This window comes from Schistocerca gregaria, chromosome 7 (assembly GCF_023897955.1).
Source record: "Schistocerca gregaria isolate iqSchGreg1 chromosome 7, iqSchGreg1.2, whole genome shotgun sequence".
Lineage (NCBI taxonomy): Eukaryota > Metazoa > Arthropoda > Insecta > Orthoptera > Acrididae > Schistocerca > Schistocerca gregaria.
In genome coordinates, this window is record NC_064926.1 from 537,117,626 (window position 1) to 537,141,751 (window position 24,126).

Sequence of the window (24,126 nt, forward strand, 5' to 3'; positions counted from 1 at the left end):
TGAAACGCAACGCGCCGTTTTTTCACGATATCTAGCGAACCATGGATGAAGGATATCAGACGGATGCAATATTCCTCGACTTCCTAGAAGCGTTTGACTTGGTGCCCCACTGCAGACGCCAACTAAGGTACGAGCATATGGGATTGGTTCCCAAATATGTGAGTGGTTCGAAGACTTCTTAAGTAATAGAACCCAGTATGTTGTCCTCGATGGTGAGTGTTCATCAGAGGTGAGGGTATCATCTGGAGTGCCCCAGGGAAGGGTGGTAGGTCCACTGTTGTTTTCTATCTACATAAATGATCTTTTGGATAGGGTAGATAGCAATGTGCGGCTGTTTGCTGATGATGCTGTGATGTACAGGAAGGTGCCATCGTTGGGTGACTGTAGGAGGATACAAGATGACTTGGACAGGATTTGTAATTGGTGTAAAGAATGGTAGCAAACTCTAAATATAGATAAATGTAAATTAATGCAGATGAATAAGAAAAAGAATCCCGAATTTTTGAATACTCCATTAGTACTGTAGCGCTTGACACAGTCACGTCAATTAAATATTTGGGCGCAACATTGCAGAGCGATATGAAGTGGGACAAGCGTGTAATGGCAGTTGCGGGGAAGAATTTTGGGAAGATGTGGTTCATCTGTAAAGGAGACACTAATACAACCTATTCTTGAGTACTGCTCAAGCGTTTGGGATCCCAATCAGGCTGGATTGAGGGAGGACATAAAAGCAATTCACAGGTGGGCTGCTAGATTTCTTACTGCTAGGTTTGATCATCACGCAAGTGTTACGGAAATGCTTCAGGAACTCGGGTGGGAGCCTCTGGAGGAAGGGAGGCATTCTTTTTGTGAATCGCTACTGATGAAATTTAGAGAACCAGCATTTGAGGCTGACTTCAGTACAATTTTACTGCCGCCAACTTATATTTCGTGGAAATACCACAAAGATAAGATAACAGAGATTAGGGCTCGTACAGAGGCATATAGGCAGTCATTTTTCCCTCGTTCTGTTTGGGAGTGGGACAGGGAGAGAAGATGCTAGTTGTGGTATGAGGTACCCTCTGCCACGCACCGTATGGTGGATTGCAGAGTATAGATGTAGATGTACTAAGCCATTCTTTCATCTTCTAACCATGTATCCTTTACGTCTCCTCAGACCATTCGGACCCTGTCTTCATCTCCCACCTGCCTTGGAATCCCTCCATTTTTAACACTTTCTTCTTAAAAATCTTTCTTTCTGTTGAATATTTTTCACTTATGTTGTTTCTTTCCAAATCTTTCCAACTTCTTGAATTCAGGATACTGTTGATTTCTTGTCCCAAAGATGTTAAAAAACCTGTGTGGTTAACCGGTTCTGTTCATCCTGTGTAAATGTCCAAAAAATATGTACTTCTTCATTACTTCATAATTTCCACACTTCTGTATTTCTTTGCAGACTGAGTATTTTTCAAATGATTCTTTCTAGGACTTCAAGTCTGTGTAATTTGTGATTCAATACTAAACATTCCCTCACACATAGACATTCTGGCTTTACTACTGTATTGTAGTGCTTTATTCTCAAATTTTTAGGCACAGATGTTTTGTCGTAAATGTTCCTGGTTATACCATATGCTCTCCATTTTGTGTACTCTCTCTTCTACAGCAGATTTTTCTAAGCCATTTTCTTGAATCGGATGGATGGATGGAGAGGTTTGTATGGGTGCATGAGAGCAAGGTCTTTAGTGCCAACTCAAAAACAGATTGAGATGGGTGTCAAGAAAATATCCATAACATTGAGATAAAATGGAATGTAAAACACAGATAACAAAGATTGGAAAACTATGTGCATACCCACACCAAAGCATGGCGTCAGCAGTAAAACATGGACAACACAGGATGGAAGTGGTAGAAGGACCTAAAACAATATAGCAGATGGTAGTGGCTGGCTCACCGCAAGGAAAGAAAGGGAGGAGCCAGCCACTCTGCAATACACTAAAATCTCCAGCCTAAAAGTTTAGGCCAGAGTCCAGACACATCGCAAAATTTTGAAACCCTAGTTACACTCATCTTATCATCAACTAAAACAGAGGGCAGATTCCCACCAATTTTTGCTTCTGTCCTTGCATCATTACGGTATGAAATGCATTCCGTTGAAATGTGGGGTCAGAGATGTGCACACCACGAGCATCACAAACCGGAGGATCCTTCCGCTGTAAGCGAAAGCTATGTGTGAGAGGGCAGTGCCCACTCTGAAGATGCGTGAGGGTCACTTCATCCCGCCTGAGCAACCAGCAGGAGAAACGCCACAGCCAAGTTGTGGACTTCACCAATCGCAGCTTATTGCCCGTCACCACCAGCCATTCTTTTTCCGACAACTGCATGCATTTCCTGTGGAATGCAGAAATGACAGACTGCAATGGAACAGGACACTGTGCCACATCCTGCTCTCTACAGGCCTCCTTGGCAGCCGAATCAGCCTTTTCATTGCCCATATTCCGACATGACGTGGCACCTAGTAGAATGACACCTGCTTACCCCGCCATTGGATCAAGTACAGTTGGTCATATATCAGCTGGACCAACCCCTCAGCTGGGTACAGATTCTGCAACGATTGTAAGGCACTATGGGAATCGAAGCAGATGAGAAACCGATTGCCCCGAATACGATTCATCTGCTCCAGTGCCTTCCGGATCACGTGGAGCTCCGCTGCGAAAACAGTGTATTCAATAGGCAGGTGAATCCTGGTGACATGACAAGAGAACACTACAGAACAGCCATGGAAACTCCCTTATTTGAAGCCATCAGTGTTAACGGTGGTAAAACTGTGATGCACATCTAAAATGTTAAAAAACAAAGATTGGAATGTAAAATATGGCGTACTATCTTTCTTAAAATTAGTCAAATCTAAAATAAGTCAGGTTCTCTGGAGGAGCCAAGGTGGAAATCTGCTCCAACCTTGATGTCTATCTCAGAAAGGTAATCCTGTGTGCAAATCCCATAGGGCATCATTGCTCGTTGCCGGTTATGATAAAGCCATGCCAGACGAAGTTGAGCAATGGTATAGTTTGCAGGTGTGTATGGTGTGGACATAGTTTTATATGCCTGACACACCATAAGTAGCCATCGCTGCATATGAAGGGGCAGTACACCAGCCTCTGCACAGAGGCTTGGTATGGGGCTTGTTCTTAATGTCCCAGTGGCCAACCTAATCCCTTCATGATGCACAGTGTCCAACATCTTTAAATAAGAAGGTCTTGCAGACGCATACACCATGCACCCTTGATCAAGCCGAGATCGCACAAATGCCCTGTAAAACTGGGGCAGACAAGTCCTGTCTGTTCCCCATGTACTGTGGCTAAGACATTTTAAAATACTTAAAGCCTTATGTGACCGTTGTTTCAGGTCCTTAAGATGTGGTAACCACGGAAGCTTAGAGTCAAAAATGAACCCCAGAAATCTCACTGTGTCTTTAAAACTAAGGAATGGTTAAAATCAAATGAGAACAGTGGAAAAGAATACACACGGACTTCTTGGTGAAAAACTTACAACCATTCTTCTGCACCCATTCATACAAACATCGAGAAGTGAGTTGCCACTGATGTGTTGTCGTGGCAAGGCTGGATGAGGAGAAAAACACAGAGAACTCATCCACAAACAAAGAACACTGGAGAGGACTTTGCACTACTGATGTAATACTATTAATAGCTATGACAAAGACAGTCACACTTAAAATGCTATCTTGAGGGACACTGTTCTCCTGCTCAAAGTGGTCAGGCAAGACGTCACCAACTCGGTATATAAAATGTCATGGCGAGAGGAAGACAACCACAAAAACCCCATTTGTGAAACTGCTCCAGGATGAAACGCTTCCAAGTAGTATTGTAGGCCTTCTCAATGTCAAAAAATACTCCTAGAAGGTGATAATAGCGTAGGAAAACTTGTTGTATAGCCACCTCCAGGAAGGCAAGGTTATCAAAGATGGAACGAAACCTCCTGAACCCACACTGAAAGCAACTAAGACACTGCCAGGATTCTAAGTACCGGACAAGGCAGCAGTTGACCATCTGCTCCAAGGTCTTTCCAATGCAACTAGTGAGGGCAAACTATGGTTAACTACTTGGGCACGTGAGGTCTTTTCTAGGTTTTAAAAGAGGAATTAAAACTGCCTCACGCCACTAGTAAGGAAAGCTACGTGATGCCCAAATGGCATTAAAAGTGCGAGGGGGATATCTTTGTTGCACCTTGTGAGGTGCCATAGCATACTGTAACGGATACTGTCGTGACCAGGAGATGTATCACGAGCCACAGACAATGCAGAAGCTAGCTCCCACATGGAGAATGGGCAGTTGTAAACTTCATTATAAGTGGACTGGAAGTCCAAACTACACCTCTCAGCAACCACTTTATGATGCTGGGAACCAAGATCCTGACTGGCTGTTGCAGTAACTGTGGCAAAATACACCATCATAGTCTGGGCAATGTCTCATAGATCTGGGTGGAGAGTGCTGTTATTCATTACAGCAGCCATGGGGCACCTTCCTCCTCTTCCAGAAATTCTAATGGTAGTCTCCTCCACAATGGAACTTTTGGTGGAATGATTAATGGTGTTCAGTAAATGTTGCCATGATCTCTTCTTGCTCCATCAAATAATTCCGCGACATTTTGTCCTCACCACCCAAATGGCGGCAAGATTCTCAGCAGTTGGCTGACCCTGGAACCTACGCAGAGCCGCACGCCTTGTCCTGATTGCAAAGTGGCATTCGGCACTCCACCAAGGAACAGGCTGCCTCTTCTGGCGGCACGTGGACTGTGGAATGGATGCTGCAGCGGTGTGATGGACCATTTTGGTAATATAATCCACCCACGCCTCGACATTCGCACAGTGTTCGAACTGGGCCAACTGGCTATAAAGTGTCCAGTCAGCTCAACTGAGCACCCATTGCGGAAGTTTCCCTTCAGGGCCCACACCATCTGGCAGTCTGAATCCAGACTGGGTAGTGATTACATTCATGCAAGTTATCGACCACAAGAGATCAATGGCAGAGAACAACCCAGTCGCTGTGCAGAAGTGAGTGCTCTGTCCCACATGTAGCAAGTATGCACAAGATGACAGGAGAAGCCTCCGAATTGCTCTACCCCTGGGACAGGTAATTGCAGAGCCCCAAAGCACATTGTGGGCATTAAAATCACCACAGATTATGAACGGCTGGGGGAGCTGTGTAACATGGTCAGTGAGGGCCTCTTCATTAAGTGCATCATGTGAGAGCAAGTATAGGGAACATATAGTCAACGGATGATGCACATGCACGGACACAGCAATAGCTTGTAAAGTCATCATAAGTGAGAGAGGTGGGGAGTGGTAGTGTGTCCTGATGCAAATACCTATACCTCCTCTACCTCTGTCTCCATGCAGGTCGTCCTTTTTGTGGAGTGTATAGCCTTGTAGCTCAGGGGTGTATGATGGATGGAAATAAGTCTCCTCGTGACACAGACACAGTGGTTGACCCTGAGAGAGTCGATGAAGTTCCTACACATGCGTCCTGAACCCCTGCAAGTTCCACTGAAGTATGGGAGCCATTTATGACAGGGGTAGCACGTTCATCCTGTCTTTCCGACGGGGTGGGGCGAGATGATTGCTCCACACATACATCATACTCCATCAGCTCTTGGGAAGAGTCAAATGAAGCATCATGTAAAATGACATCGACATGGTCAGATGGTTTACCAAGCAATTTGACCTATTGTTGGTGCTTTATATGAGCTTTTTGCGGTTTGGTGGGCTTTGGTGGAGCCAATGTGGGAGTGGTAATGGCCGTACTGGACTTCTGAACAGCCTCAGTTTTTTCTTGAATCATTTCTCCCAAATATTTAAATGTATTAATCCTCTTTATATATCCAATATTTGTTACTAGGATTTCTGGAGCATTTTTTTCACATCTGCCATAATATCCCCCCCCCCCCCCTTTACAGAAATTCTTAAACTTCCTTTGTTGGTTATTTCTTCTAAGAGACTGATTTGTGTTTCTGCATTTGTCAGGTTTTCAGTAATATTGGCAAAATCATCCACAAATGCTAGACAGTGAATTTCAGTACCTTTGCTGTTAATCCCCAGTTTTACTGGTGATAGCTTATATTCTTTGTTTTTGTTTCCATTTTCTTACTAATTTCTCTAGGATGTAACTGAAGAGGAGAAGAGATACACCATCACCTTTCCTTACATCTGTTTTTATTCTGAATAAAATTTTGATATTTCAGCCTAAAACTTTACTTTTGGTTTGGCGTCTATGAGCGTTCGATGACTAAAGTTTGCTAATTTCAATTTAATGCCAAATTCTCATATCACTTTATCTAAGTGTTTCCTTATCAACCGAATAAAAAATCTTTATAAATCTCTATAAATGTTACAACTATGTCTTTAGAATTCGTAAGTCTGTACAGATTATGGACTTTAGGTTGAAAATCTGTTCTTGAGCAAGATCTGTCCTTTCTAAATCCACCCTGACAGTCTCCGAAATGGCTATCTAGAGTTGCTTCTACCTTGTTTAGAAACATTGTTGAAAATATTTTATAACCCGCTGGCAACAGAAGTAGTTATTTGCATCATGCTTATGACATTTCTTGTGCAAAGGATGGATAAGAACCACTTTCCAGTCTTCAAGAATCTTTTAGTTTCCCAAGATAACTTTTGGTTGAGGCTGTTTTATAAGTTCAGCTGTAATAGTATTTTCCATTGGCTTTGTTTTTTTCCCCAGGTATTTATTGCTATTTTTTAATTGCTCTTCTATAGGTCATGGATCTGTGTTTTCATGAAGATCTGGAGGTTCAAGCTCACCATTCGGTTCTTCCCAATTCAAGAGTTGTTCAAAGTACTAGATTAGATTAAATTAGTACTTGTTCCATAGATCATGAATACGAGACTTTGTAATGATGTGGAACATGTCAGGTTAATAAAAGGTGTGGTTTATTTATTTATTTATTTGGGGGGGGGGGGGGGGGGAAATTGGGAAAATTACCCACTTACGATATCCAAAAATTTATCTAATGAATAGAAGGAGTTTCCATTAACAAATTCTTTTAATTTCCTTTTAAATGCTATCTGGCTATCTGTCAGACTTTTAATGCTATTAGGTTAAGTGACCAAAGACTTTTGTGGCAGCACAATTTACCCCCTTCTGAGCCAAAGTTAGATTTAACCTCGAGTAGTGAAGATCATCCTTTCTCCTAGTGTTGTAGCTATATACACTGCTATTACTTTTGAATTCATTCGGATTGTTAATAACAAATTTCTTAAGTGAATATATATATTGTGAGGCTACAGTGAAGATCTCTAGCTCTTTAAACAAGTGTCTGCAGGATGATCTTGGATGAACTCCAGTAATTATTCTGATTACACACTTTTGTGCAATGAACACTCTTTTACTCAATGATGAGTTACCCCAGAATATGATGCCATACAAAAGTAAAGAATGAAAATAGGCGTGGTAAGCTAATTTACTGAGATGTATATCGCCAAAATTTGCAACGACCCTAGCATGACCATTGCAAAACTCGCTGAACTCAAACATTTCAACAGATCTTCAGTGTGTTTTTTTTCCAGTTCAACCCCTCATCAATGCATAAACCCTGAAATTTTGAATATTCTACCTCAGCTACCGATTTCTAATCGAAGTCTATATTTATTAAAAGTGTCATTCCATTTACTGTGTGGAACTGTATGTACTGTGTTTTGTCAAAGTTTAATGAGAGCCCATTTGCAGAGAACTACTTAATGATTTTCTGAAAAACATCGTTTACAATTTCACCAGTTAATTCTTGTCTGTTGGGTGTGATAGCTATATTTGTATCATTGGCAAAAAGTACCAGCTTTGCATCTTCGTGAATATAGAATGGGAAGTCATTAATATATATTAAGAACAGTAGAGAACCCAAGACCGAACCTTACGGCACCCCATTCTTGATTGTTCCCCAGTTTGAGAATCACCAGTTTTTTTGCATGTTATGTGAACTGCGTATTTCAACTTTCTGCACTCTTCCAGTCAGGTATGATTTAAACCATTTGAGCACTTCCCCATTCATACCACTGTACTTGAGCTTATCTAGAAGTATTCCATGATTTACACAATCAAAAGCCTTTGAAGATCACAAAAAATCCCAATGGGTGACTTGCCGTTACTCAGAGTGTTTAATATTTCATTAATGAAAGTATATATAGCATTTTCTGTCGAAAAACCCTTCTGGAAACCAATCTGACATTTTGTTAAAACTTTTTTTTTTTTTTTTTTACAAAGGTGTGAAGCTACTCTACAATACATTACTTTTTCAAGAATTTTGGATAAGGCAGTCAGAAGAGACATTGGGTGGTAGTTGTTGACATCAGACGTATCCCCTTTTTTATGCAGTGGTTTAACAATGGCATACTTCAGTCTATCTGGGAAAATACCCTGCTTCAGAGAGCTATTACATATGTGGCTAAGAATTCCACTTATCTCTTGGGAACAAGCTTTTATTATCCTGCTGGAAATTCCATCAATTCCATGTGAGGTTTTATTCTTAAGGGAGTTTATTATCTTCCTAATTTCAGAAGGAGAGGAGGGTGGAATTTCAATTGTATCAAATGGTGTGGGCAAGGCCTCTTCCATTAACTGCCTTGCTTCTTCTAATGAACATTTAGATCCTATTTTCTCTATACTTCCTCAGTATTTCACAGTACTGGGTATTGCTAAGGCATATTTTACCATTTTCATCTCTGATGCAAATACTTGGAGAGCTTGATAGCCCTTTAGATGATTGTTAAACATCTGAAAGAATTCCAGGAGTTATTTTTAACAAAGCTGTTTTGTATGCCAAGAAGTTGTGACTTCTCAAAAGATTGTTTAGCACTCTTTATTATATTTACTGTTTCAGTCCTATTAATTTTAAATTCATCAAGGTGCTCAGTCTTTCCAGAACATTTTCATTTTTCCCATTGTTTTGTTCTTTCTGCAACTGCTTTCCCACAGGTTTCATTCCACCAAACTTTCTTCTTCATTTTTCTTGATCCAAGCACATTCTTCGATGCCCTGTTGATTTCTTTGGATAATTCTTCCCACTTCCCTGATTTACCTATTTTAATTTGTTCTTGAAAATGTTTATTGCTTTATTTGTGACCTATAGCCTGTCTGTGTCACATTTAACCAATTTTTACTTTCTCTTTTGGTTTTTATTAGGGAGTAGTTTCAGTTTAATCTTAGTCAGGTATTGATCAGAATTAAATTACACGGTTCTTGTTAGTTTTACATTCACAATTTCTGTAATATTGCTCTGAGAAATAGCCACATTATCTAATTGCAACCCCCCTAGTAATATACTCTGAGAAACCAATGTCTTTGGTTTTCTTGGCAACATTTGAAGGAAGTTCACACTAACTTCAACTGAAATGTTTTACAAAGATTAATTAATCTTGTGCCAATTTTGTTTGTTCTTTTATAGGCTGGATATTCTCTTATCATTTTTCCAAAAGTTTTTCACTCCCTATTTGTGCATGAAAATCCCCCTGTAGTATCACAACATCTAATTTTGGAATTTCTGATATTTTATCTTCCATAAGTTCCCAGAATGCTTCTACTTTACTCAGATTTTTCTAACTGTCATAATTAATTGGAGAATGATATACTGTTCTTTCTGAGCCATAGCTAGACTTATATAGCAATTCCTTTAGTATTTTGCCTGAAAATGTACTGGGATGGGTGCACCTTGAACCCACCAACATGCAATATGACAAGACACTGCACAATAAATTCCAAGAAGCATATCTGTTGAACTTCTACTACTGTTTTGATGGACACAATTATAAATCACAGCTAGATCCTTATCCTTATATATAAAATTCTAGTGTCACAGTGTTAGTTGCCGCACTCCTCGAAAACGGCTCAATCGATTCTGATTAAATTTTACATGCATATTCGGTAGGTCTGATAATCAGTCATAATCTGTTTTTCATACCCCTAAGTGATAATGGTGCTCAACCCCAAACATTTTTTCTTATTTTCTGGGCATAACTTTATATTTTTTTTATTATGTAGCATTAAAAAACACACGCAACCCTAAATTTTCACCCTTCTACCACCAATCCCTATTTTTAATAGTGATTTTAGTAATTTAATAATTTTCAACCCCAGTCGGTAACTGGTCAATTATCACTCGATCAGTTATCAACACCAGATGTATACCGGTGATAGTCTTTCACTATTCGATAGATAGGTAATTGAAGAAAACGTATCAAAAGCAACGACTCGAATATCCCTCTTTGAATCGACCTAACTAGACAGAGAAGTTTAACTAGGTAGCACGCGTCATTTGCCAAACTGACATTTAGACGTAGCACACACACATCAGTTTTTATAGTGTGGAAATATATTGTACGATCAAATTCTTTTAGTGGAACAAAGAAGTTCCTATGCACTCCTTTGTTCCTCTAAAAGAATTTAATCGTACAATATTTTTGTGTGTGATAAAAATCAATTGATGTGCACTTGGCCTTCTTCATAATGCCGGTGAACACGTTTTGACACGAAATTGCCACTATGTTTGTATGCTCATGGTCGAGCCGTGTATCAGCTTCAATTGTTAAATCCGTGATCTACCGTAGAAACGATAGAACTAGTGAATAGTGTTTTATTCGTCTCATAACATACAATTTCTAATCATATGATTAGTGTACAGGAGACATGTCAAAAAAATGGATAACACAAGTTAGGCCTAATTGGTACAAAGAATTTTAAATTTAACATAAACTTTTATTTTTCTTTCCTCCCTTTTGTGAAGGACAACTACATTTACACACAAGACTATATGTAAATTTATCCTGCTCAAATGTTCAGTTCATCCTTCATGAACTCCTCAACAGTGTAGTAGTAGCATTTGACAAGTATATCATATAGCTTTGTTTTCAGTGTCTCTAGGTTCATACTCAGAATATTCTTTACTTTTAGCTTGTTATGAATTTTCATTGCCATATACTGAGGAGACTGCACATATAGGTTTAAGCAATGAGTGGGAAGCATAAAATTGTCTTTGTTTCTCGTATTATATGCATGATTGAAACAGTGTTTCTCGAATAACTCTAAACTGCTATGTAGAAAGATGATAATATCATAGAAGTATAAGGAGGGAACTGTAAATAACTGTTGTTTTTCAAATAGTGGGTGACATGATGTCCTCAGATGGGCAGGACACATGTTCCTTATTATTCTTTTCTGTAGCTTTAGTATGTGCAATATATTGCTTGAATTTCCCCAAAAAATAATACCATACCTTACAACTGATTGAAAGTAGCTGTCGTATGCAATTTTCCTTGTATTCATGTCTGTTGCACCAGCTAATATTTGCATAGCAAATGCAAAGCTACATAATTTGTTCAACTGGCAGTCAACACGTTTATTCCAATTCAAATTTTTATCTAGGTTTAACTCTAAAACTTCACAGAATCTACTTCTTCTATATCCTGATTTTTATGAGTTATTTTAATTTCTTGGGGCTTTGACTGTTTTGTTCTGAACTGGACCATGTGAGTTTGGGGATGTTAAATCTTAATCCATTCAGTTGGAACCATGTTTCTAGTTTGTTCATTGTGTTTATTATGTAGAGAGGGGTGTATTCTGGCTCCTGGTTTTCAATTAATACAGATGTGTTGTCTGCAAATAAAACTGATGGAGTTTTTATATTGTTCGGTAAATCATTAACATAGAACAAGAACAAAATAGGTCCTAGAATCGAGCCTTGAGGGACACCTTGGGCTAATGCTTTCCATTTTGAATAGTAATTTGCTGCATTTGATGAGACAATCACTCTTTGTTTCCCATTTGATAAGTATGAAGTAAGCCAATTTAGATCATTACCCTTGATCCCATACTTGACAAGCTTATAGATAAGCAGTGCAAGATTTACAGAGTTAAAGGCTTTTGTGAGATCACAAAAGATTCCTGTGCAACTTTATTGTGGTTGTCTAATGATGTGCTGATCTTGTCGATAAACTTGTCAATTGCATCAGTAGTACTTTTGCCAAGCTGGAAACCAAATTGGTTTTCCGTAATAATAACATATTTCTCGATAAAATTTCGAATCTGCATAGTAGCAGCATTTTTAAAGATTTTTCATAGGATTGGAAGGAGGGAGATGGGACGATAATTCCCCATATCATCTCTTGACCCTTTTTTGAACAACGGTTTTACTTCCGCATACTTCAGCACCTCTGGGAAGCTTGTTCAAAGGATTGGTTTATTATTTTAGATAGTGGGTATCCTATTATTTTACACACAAATTTAAGGACTTTTGCTGGTATTCCATCCCAACCTGCATAATTTTTGTTTTAATATAATTGTTTCTACATCTATTGTTGAAACTGTTTTGGATATTGTGAGGCATTCATTCAGAATTATGATGTAGTCCAAAGGGACATAATTGTTCTCATAATCTGCAACATTAACCTCTGGTTTCACTACATTAATGAAGAACTCATTGAAGCATTCTGAAATTTGAGCCGGATTTACAATGATCTCATCTTCAAGCTTAATTGTACTAATTCCATGTCTAATGGCTTTGATACCTAATTCGTGTTTTACAACTGACCACACTGCCTTTGATTTATTCTCATGTTTTAAGATTAATTTATTATTTGTTATTTGCTTTTCTGCTTTGACAACTTTCTTAAATGTACTTTTGTATCGTTTAACATATTCAATAAATTCAATTTTTTTAATTATATCTTAGTTGCTTATGTAGCTGCCTTTTCTTAGCACTGGAGATTTTTATGCTTTTAGTGATCCATTTTAATTTTGTCATTTTATTAAAGTAAGTTTTTTGTGGAAACATTTCATTGAAAACACTTAGAAAATCCCTTAGAAATGCTTCAAAATTTGCCAAGCATGAAATATTTTTTTCAAAGTGCCATTCTGTCTCCTTGAGCTTATCATGAAATAGAGTCAAAGTTTCTTGGTTGAAGACCCTTTTTACATAAGCTTTTTTACATGGGACTTCTCTACCTGCTCTGGGTAGCTCAATGAATAATGCTACATGATCAGAAATTCCTAGATCTAGACAAAATTTATATCCATCGTCAAATACGTAATTCGTTAAAATATTGTCACTACTAGTGGCCGATACTGCTGGACTTTCCCCTAAGCCTTTTCTCACTTCCTACACAGTTTTCGGCCATTATTATTGTTTGTGTCATGAGGTCCCACCAACAATGTCTATTGTGTTGCACGTACACATTGTGTGACATGTATACATTGTTCTTATAGACTAGAGATAATTTATATGGCAAAACAGCGTTTGCCAGGTCAGCTATAAAATATAAACATTTTAGAGGCGGAACAAAGTTTGCCAGGTGTACATTGTGTTACACGTATACATTATTCTTATAGACTAGATATAATTTATATAGCAAAACAACGTTTGCCGGGTCAGCTATAATATAAAGATATTCAGAGGCGGACCGAAGCATACCTTGTAATGTATAAAATGTACTAATCTGTTCAGATAAAAATATAATCAGTAAAAAAAACTTTTCCATACTAAATCCTAACAAATCAAAAAATAGGAACTACTTGACCAATGACATTTTAGAATTAATTCTGAGCTTGGCTACAAAAATAGTTGAGCCAAACATGGAGACAATTGCTACAGAGTGTCTCACTTCACATCATATTGTGTAAATAGCATTTCTTTGTTAAATAAAATGAATGGAATATATAAGTAACTGTGACCCCCCCCCCCCCCCTCCCTGTCCTTTACCAAGTCTGTACACTCGGATAGCACTTTCTTTAGTCCTTTGGCCTGACATCCAAAGCAAAACCATCACACTCCCTCCTCCCTCCCTCAGAACATGTCGGTGGTTGGTGCATGGGTAGCAGCCATGCTGCAAGGCACTGTATTCATCAGGCTGCTTGAAATGAGTAAGATCTTGATCACATTCGACTCATTAAGTGCTGTATATCATAAGCTCTCAACATCTCAGAAATGCATACAGACAACAACGTTAATCTTATAAATATATTGCAGAAAGTGGCTGAGGTACAGGGCATTAAACTTGTTCTGCATTCCACTATGCCAAGGCCTCCAATGGAACCAATATGTAGACATTCTCACAAACTTGCAACATAAAATGGAAATCCACCAACTTTTTTTTTTTTCAACAATGCATCTAAGCACATTCCAAGAACTTAATGCAAGGGCTTACAATCCTTGGAAAGAAACATGGTGACAGAGAGGCCAGCAGTACTATAATCTGAAAGCTGCTCTTCCAGAAGATTGTGATACGTGGTAGACAATCACCTGATTACAGTCATTCTTTCAAAACCACTGTGGAGTGAATGGTACGGGAGAATTTAGGAGATTGCAGCATATTCCTATATCTCTCAGTTAATACCTGTTCTTGAAATTTGTCAGTAGTTCTTTGCAGGACACTGCCAGTTCAGGTTATTCAGCAGTTCTGTGAGGCTCCCCTGTGAGTAAAAAAAACCCGTGACCATTCATGCTGCCCTCCTTTGTATTCATTATTATCCCCTATTAGCCCTATTTTTTATGGGTCTGAGAGACTTTAGGGTCATTCCATCTCAAATCAACTAACAGTCTGAACCTTGATATCTCAGATTTGGATGAATTTTTTTAGATAGTGTACCCACCAATATTATTTTAAATTTGAAATTTCCAATTTTTCTGACCTTTGGTTTTTGAATTTCAAGGGTTTAAAAATCAAAAAAACCTCCATTTTGATCAATCGATGACTGTTTTAAAATGCTGTAGCTCAAAAACTATACAACCTAGAGAGTTCAAACTTACACCGTTGTTTTCCTCTATAAATTCCCTTCAATTTGATATGTGGCATGACTATGCTACCTAAATTTGAACATTTTAAACTATTCCAAAAAAACATTTTTTGAAATTTTCAAAATACGTACCTTGGATTTTTTTTATAAAAATTGTATGTGTTGTCCAAACTAACAGGCTACATGCATGCAAAATTTCAAGATGGGATCTCAATGGGTTCTTGTATAAAATAATATTTTACTACCGCAATACACACTAGTGAGTTGAAAAGCAGACTATTTCTACACTATTAATACTAAGGTAGGCCTATGTAATTCTAACAAACTTAAATTATTATGTTAGCCTTTATATGCAACATTACCCTCTTATTGTTTGTTAATTCATTAAATGATATTTTAATGCGAGAATAAAATATATAAAAAATAATAACTTAAGAATCTTACAATTTTGTATGATATTCACTTTTTATTATGAAAAAACTTGAGATTTTCATATAGGGTCAAGGCTCTAGTTTAGGCCACTACCCCACTTATGGCCACGTTGATGTAACGGGAAGCTACACTGCATCCTTTCATCATATATTATAAATGGGAGGGAAAACTAAAAAATCTGCAGTATGTCTTCATATCAGATTGCCTGAAACATAATGCAGTTGCTTTCTATGTATTCCAGAAAAAACTGCTAAAAATCATAAACCAAAACTTGTCTTTTACACTTAAAAAAATTACTTACTTTTCTGATGGCAGCACTTCACAATATAAAAATAAGAAAAACTTCCTTAATTTGTGTTTGCATAATACTGATTTTGAAATTGAGGCAGAGTGGGAGTTCTTTGCAACATCCCATGGCAAGAGCACATGTGATGGCCTTGGCGGACGTGTTTAGTGGCTAGCTGCTAAAGCCAGCTTACAAAGACCATATGACCAACAAATCTTAACGCCCAAATCACTTCATGTATTTGCCATGGAAAACATAAAAAACATTGACTATGAATACTGCAAAAAAGAGGACTATGAAGTGACCAAAGAATACTTACTTCCTTGGTTTAGTGACTCAAAAGCGATCGTGGGAATACAAAAGTTTCACTCATATAAACCCTGCACAGAGAGTCAAATTACTGTCAAGCCTCATCATTTTAGTCTTGACGAGTCTCTTGAATATGTGACAACACTGAACCAAAGAACACCGTCACATATGGAAAATATTACTGCTGGTTTTGTGACAGCATATGACGACTCTTGGTGGTTAGGATGCATTGAAGAAAAATAGTGACATGTACCGAATAAATTTTTTATACCCCAATGGTCCAGCCCAGTCTTTTTACTATCCACAACCAAGAGATATATTAGATGTCCCAGGAAATACTCTTTTACAAACAGCGAATCCAACAACAGCTACGGGAAGAACCTACACTTTAAGTGCTAAAGAAATAAAGTTGTCGTCTCTTGCTTTGGAAAAATATCTTAAAAGATCATAAAAGAAGCACATTTAAGTTATGTTACACCTACCCTCACTAGGGTAAATTGTTATAGGTACAGAAAGCTGGCTGAAGCCAGCGATAAATACAGCCGAAATTTTTACAAAGGCACAGACGGTGTTTAGAAAGGATAGATTGCATGAAACCGGTGGTGGTGTGTTTGTCGCTGTTAGTAGTAGATTATCCTGTGATGAAGTAGAAGTGGATAGTTCCTGCGAATTATTATGGGTGGAGGTTACACTCAACAACCAAGCTAGGTTAATAATTGGCTCCTTTTACCGACCTCCCGACTCAGCAGCATTAGTGGCAGAACAACTGAGAGAAAGTTTGGAATACATTTCACATAAATTTTATCAGCATATTATAGTTTTAGGTGGAGATTTCAATTTAGCAGATATAGACTGGGATACTCAGATGTTTAGGACGGGTGGTAGGGACAGAGCATCGAGTGACATTATACTGAGTGTACTATCTGAGAATTACCTCGAGCAATTAAACAGAAAACCGACTCATGGAGATAACATCGTGGACCTACTCATAACAAACAGACCCGAACTTTTCGACTCTGTAAGTGCAGAACAGGGAATCAGTGATCATAAGGCCATTGCAGCATCCCTGAATATGGAAGTTAATAGGAATATACAAAAAGGGAGGAAGGTTTCTCTGTTTAGCAAGAGTAATAGAAGGCAGATTTCAGACTACCTAACAGATCAAAACGAAAATTTCTGTTCCGACACTGACAATGTTGAGTGTTTATGGAAAAAGTTTAAGGCAATTGTAAAATGTGTTTTAGACAGGTACGTGCCGAGTAAAACTGTGAGGGATGGGAAAAACCCACCGTGGTTCAACAACAAAGTTATTAAACTACTGCGGAAGCAAAGAGAGCTTCACTCCAAGTTTAAACGCAGCCAAAACCTCTCAGACAAACGATGTCAAAGTTAGCGTAAGAAGGGCTATGCGTGAAGCGTTCAGTGAATTCGAAAGTAAAACAGAAAATCCTACGAAGTTCTGGTCTTACGTTAAATCAGTAAGTGGCTCGAAACAGCATATCCAGACACTCCGGGATGATGATGGCTTTGAAACAGATGATGACACGCGTAAAGCTGAAATACTAAACACCTTTTTCCAAAGCTGTTTCAGAGAGGAAGACTGCACTGCAGTTCCTTCTCTAAATCCTCGCACAAATGATAAAATGGCTGACATCGAAATAAGTGTCCAAGGAATAGAAAAGCAACTGAAATCACTCAACAGAGGAAAGTCCACTGGGCCTGACGGAATACCAATTCGATTCTACACAGAGTACGCAAAAGAACTTGCCCCCCTTCTAACAGCCGTGTACCGCAAGTCTCTAGAGGAACGGAAGGTTCCAAATGATTGGAAAAGAGAACAGGTAGTCCCAGTCTTCAAAAAGGGTCGTCGAGCAGATGCGCAAAACTATAGACCTATATCTCTGACGTCGATCTGTTGTAGAATTTTAGAACATGTTTTTTGCTCGAGTATCATGTCGTTTTTGGAAACCCAGAATCTACTCTGTAGGAATCAACATGGATTCCGGAAACAGCGATAGTGTGAGACCCAACTCACTTTATTTGTTCATGAGACCCAGAAATTATTAGATACAGGCTCCCAGGTAGATGCTATTTTCCTAGACTTCCGGAAGGCGTTCGATACAGTTCCGCACTGTCGCCTGATAAACAAAGTAAGAGCCTACGGAATATCAGACCAGCTGTGTGGCTGGATTGAAGAGTTTTTAGCAAACAGAACACAGCATGTTGTTATCAATGGAGAGACGTCTACAGACGTTAAAGTAACCTCTGGCGTGCCACAGGGGAGTGTTATGGGACCATTGCTTTTCACAATATATATAAATGACCTAGTAGATAGTGTCGGAAGTTCCATGCGGCTCTTCGCGGATGATGCTGTAGTATACAGAGAAGTTGCAGCATTAGAAAATTGTAGCGAAATGCAGGAAGATCTGCAGCGGATAGGCACTTGGTGTAGGGAGTCGCAACTGAAGCTTAACATAGACAAATGTAATGTATTGCGAATACATAGAAAGAAGGATCCTTTATTGTATGATTATATGATAGTGGAACAAACACTGGTAGCAGTTACTTCTCTTAAATATCTGGGAGTATGCGTGCGGAACGATTTGAAATGGAATGATCATATAAAATTAATTGTTGGTAAGGCGGGTACCAGGTTGAGATTCGTTGGGAGAGTCCTTAGAAGATGTAGTCCATCAACAAAGGAGGTGGCTTACAAAACACTCTTGAGTATTGTTGATCAGTATGTGTGGAATCCGTACCAAGTCGGCTTGACGGAGGAGATAGAAAAGATCCAAAGAATAGGGGCGCGTTTCGTCACAAGGTTATTTGGTAACCGTGATAGCATTACGAAGATGTTTAGCAAACTCAAGTGGCAGACTCTGCATCGCGATGTCGCTTGCTCGCCAGGTTTCGAGAGGGTGCGTTTCTGGATGAGGTATCGAATATACTGCTTCCCCCTACTTATACCTCCCGTGGAGATCACGAATGTAAAATTAGAGAGATTCGAGCGTGCATGGAGGCTTTCAGACAGTCGTTCTTCCCACGAACCATACGCGACTGGAACAGAAAAGGGAGGTAATGACAGTGGCACGTAAAGTGCCCTCCGCCACACACCGTTGGGTGGCTTGCGGAATATGAATGTAGATGTAGATGTAAACACTAACTTGTATCAATACCATGTGTATTAACTTTGTAAATACCAATTGGTATTAGAAATACAGTCCTATCCATGCAGATATCAAGTTAATCTTTTTCCCAAGTGAAATTACTTATATGCTAATTTCTAATATAAGGAACTTGTTGTAAATACCCTAATTACAAATAACACTGGAAAACCAAGAAAAAGATAATCTCTGTAATTTACAACTAAGGATGAAGATGAATGGCTTTATTCAAAATTTTAACTTGTAGCACATATATTACCAATTAAAATGTGTTCACTTCCTTCTGATGCATAGTTAAAAGAATCATGAACATTAAATGAAAACAACACTATGTCATTTAATGAATTAACAAACAATAAGAGGGCAATGTTGCATATAAAGGCTAACAAAATAATTTAAGTTTGTTAGACTTACATAGGCCTACCTTAGTATTCATAGCCTAGAAATGGTCTGCTTTTCACCTCACTGGTGTGTATTGTGGTAGTAAATTATTATTTTATACAAGAACCCATTGAGATCCCATCTTGAAATTTTGCATGCATGTAGTCAGTTAGACTGGACAACACATCTAATTTTTAAAAAGAAATCCGAGGGTACGTATTTTGGAAATTTCAAAACGTGTTTTTGGAATAGTTTAAATTTTCAGATTTAGGTAGCATAGTCATGTTACATATCAAATTGAAGGGAATTTATAGAGGAAAACAATGGTGCAATTTTGAGCTCTCTAGGTTGTATAGTATTTGAGCTACAGTATTTTAAAACAATCATCGATTGATCAAAAACAGAGGTTTTTTTACTTTTAGACCCTTGAAACTCAAAAACCAAAGATCAGAAAAAATTGAAATCTCAAATATACACTAGTGTTAGAGGGTACATTACCTGAAAAAAATTCAGCCAAATCTGAGAGGTCATGGTTCAGATCATGTAGTACAATTGGTTGATTTGACATGAAATGATCCTTTAGCAATATATTACACTGCTGTGTATGCTGGCCACTAGGTTGGTAAGGACTTCTTATGGTAGGACATTCAATTCCCCAAGCATCACAGTCAATAACTGCTAGATGATCATTGGTGCATATGGACATGCAGCAATATGTCTCACCAATGCATCCCACATGTGCTTCATGGGATTTAAGTTGGGAAAGTGGGTAGATCAGACCATTTGCCAATTGCATTTGCCATTTTCTCCACCTATCCTTTCAAAGCCGCCACGCATTTTCATCCAAAAGAATGACGTCAGTGCCAAATGTGCTCCTGAAAAGATACACAGGGAGAAGGAGCACAGAGTCACAATAAAACTGACCAGTGAGTGTACTGTGTTCAAAGATATCTGATGATGCTAAGAGCATAGAAACTGGACCAACAAGGCGTAGGGCCACATCTTCTTCTTGGATGAGGATGGATTCAGTCTGAGTAGTGATTCTGGATGTACTCTCAAATGGCGAGATGTGGGAAGACGTGATGTACCCAAGAACTCTGTTAAATATTATTATTCTCATGGTCCAGCTGTTATGGTGTGGGAAGGTAGAATGTTGCATCAGAATACTGACCTCCAAATCTTTGAACATTGTACACTCATAAATCAACATTATTGTGACACAGCATACCTTCAAACTGAGCATCTTCTCAGGTGTGCATTCAGCCCTAACTTCACTGGTTATATATGACAATGTGTAAATGCACTGTACAGTGCAAGTCGAGGAACTCTTGGAACTAGAGGATATTTGGCATTCCCATGACTTAAATCCCATTGAGTATGTGTAGAACGGAGCTGATATGGCGATTGAATGTCCTACTACAAGAACTCCTTGCCAACCTTGTTGCCAGCATGAGAGTACATTGCAGAGCATGCACTGCTGTCAAGAGTTGATCATATATCATACTAAGAACAATGTCCCTCTTTCTGCATTGTCCAGAGGACCTTTTAAATCATGATGGCTTTAATGAAATTATTGTCCACGAATAAATGTTTCATTTCTGCTTGTCTCATTGCGTATTTCTTTCGGTTACCTTCTGCACTATACTATATTGGTTCTTTCTATGTATGGTCCAAGTTTCATTAGTTACGTTGCTTGGCAGTGTCACATCATGCGAAAGTTACTTTTGTCCTTATGTTTTGCACACCCATGGTGGCTACCCAAACTTTCACAAAAAAATTCCCCGAGTATTCTTGGTTGATGATGACAGTAACCACTTTTCTTTCCTTACGTCTGAGACATACTAGACAATAAGCAGTTCTTCAACTGTCGTTTTTTAAAATCAATAATTTATAAGGAATACTAGTCATCAAGTAACACACTTTGAAATGCCAAATATTTTAAAATTCATGATTGATAAAGCTCAATAGAATTGCATTAGAATGCTAGGTTAAAAACACAGAATTCCCTACCATTTTATGAAATTCTCTGAGATCTTGCTAATTTTTCCACATGCAATTCCTTGAGAATTTCAGCTTTTCCAGAAAAATTGCCCCCTGACACTAGTGTGGAATGGGCTCCACTAGTATTCTGTAAGCCATCTCCTTTGTAAACAGACTGCCTTTTGCCAGTATCCTGCCAATGAGCTCAAACTCAAACTCATAATAACTTTCTGATTCAAATTGTAGGATAAATCCTAGAGACTCTCCACCTTGTTCATACAATTCAACATCAGAAGGTAATTTAAACCACATATCCTTTTCATGTGAGTAATACTGTAAACAACAAGTCATTAAGTGCAACTATTAGCCTACTATAGTTGAGTCAGTGTAAGGTGATCCCTGACGATCACGGTGGACTGATCGCGGCGGCTTTGCACGTCTGCCTCGACTCATAACGTAATGTGATTTTGTGAATGTATCCATGGCAACATGTCAATCTTGTCACAGCTTTGTAAATAGCTACTGTTTTTGCCTGCATCTTTTAGCTTTTTGTAGCTGGAAGGTTGACAACAGAAGTGCCAGTTCTCAGGGTTCTTCTTATGGTGTCTCGGCTATTATTACTAACATCACGTCAGAAAACACAACGTACAGAATTGTCATGGACATTTTAAGAGACTGTAATATCCACATTTAACTGACTCTATTTGCTAGGAGACAGCCTTTGTACCATTGAATGGACTGTCAAGACAGGAGTGCTATAACTACGCCTGCTTATGGAACCATTGTATGACCAGAAGAAAAGAATAATACTGCAGTATCATTTCCAGCAAATTGCCATGTCTTTACCTTTTATCTCTTTTATAACCTAAAAGAACTGTGCCGCCACTTACTATGATGTGTTATTATGATCTGTTATCAAAAACTAGACATACACCTGCAAATCACTGTTAAGCTCAGGGTATTGGGTACTTCCCATTGTGCCAGTCATTAAAGCTTTTTCCAAATCCATTCATGTATGGGGTGCAGGAACAATGATTGCTCAGCTGCCTCCCTATGTACTTGTCTTGTCTTGTCTTCACAATCCTTACAGGGACAATAGATTGGAGGTTATATATTTCTTTGATTACCTATTTAAAGCTGATTCTTGAAACAATGAAAGTATGTTTGCAAATGATAGTTTGCACATATTTTCTAGTGACTGCATGATAGTTTGCACATATTTTCTAGTGACTGCCAGTTCAGTGTCTTCAGAATTTATGTGAAGCTCTCCCACAGGTCAAACAAACCTATGATCATTCATGCTGCCCTTCTTTGTACACATTCAATATCCCATGTTAGTCCTATTTGTTACACAGCCCACATACTTCAACTACATTCTAGTGTGCTTCAGATGTGTATTTGTAAGCTATCTTCTTTGAAGACTAATTGCATTTACCTAGTATCCTATCTATGAACCAAAGTCTACAACAGGTTTTACATACGACTGAGTCTGTGTGACTCCACCATATCCCTACAAATTGTTACAACAAAGTATTTCTTTTTGATTTAATGTGGTCAACTTTGACCTTTGTGATGCCATTACAGATGAAGCAACCATCCAAGCCCCGTGTCAGTGTTAGTGTTTGATGTTTTCATGCTTTGTTCATCACTATTTTTACCTCCTTCCTGGATTCCTGGATGGGGAATGAGTAGGTAAACAGACCTAATATATATATATATATATATATATATATATATATATATATATATATATATATATATATATATATATATATATATATATATATTCCTGGTGCTGACTCATAAGAAGAAATTCAGATATGGATTGGGAGTGTTCAATATATATATATATATATATTCCTGGTGCTGACTCATAAGAAGAAATTCAGATATGGATTGGGAGTGTTCAAGGACGAGAAAATATTTGGACAAACAAATTCAACTATTCGAGAACACACTGCAAAAAGTGAAGACTGAGAAAATGAAGAACTTACACTAGAAAGAGATAAACTTGGAGGAAAATGGGTGATGGCAGTGGAGTATAAATAGACCCAGAACTTGTTCACAAGTACAACAATAAGGTGTGTGGAGATTTTTGGCAATTTCCCAAATCACTTAATGATTGATCTCCCCATCTATTTTCTAAAGAAAGCAATATATACTGACCGAAAAAACTGGTACCTGAAGGTTCACTGGAAAAGCAAGGTTTTTATTCAATCTTAAAAATCAAACCTGAAAAAAATGTAGTCCGACAAGTTTGTTTTTCAATTGTTTTGAATAATAGTATTAAAATCGAAGTGTTTGTCTTTAAATCTAATTAATAAAAGGCAATCCAAGAAAACCTTGATTTAAGTGGCAACTTCTACAAAAAATATTAGGAAAATACGAAATTGGTAATGTGCTTTCGGAAATTCAAAGTTGCTTTATATTCAACTTTCGCTGCATAATTTCACACCGTTAAGACAAGTGGGAAATGATTCCTCGTAAGTAAAACAATCAAGTCACAGTTCTTGTTATATTTATTGTTTCCAGCGCCATCTGTCATCACAACAGGCAGAAATAAGGTAAAAATTGCGTACCGTTTGGGTATATTTTTGTGGAAACTTGATAATGTATGTGGATAGCTTGCTTGATTCAACGATTTCATACTTTTTTTCGTTACGTAGAATGAATTGCGCCACGTAGTTGCAGTCTTGGAAGGCAGCAGTCACTATAGTAGTGTTTTCGGCTGGCGATACATTGTTCTTGAAAGTACATTGATCTGTTGGGCTTGTTAAGACTGTACCTT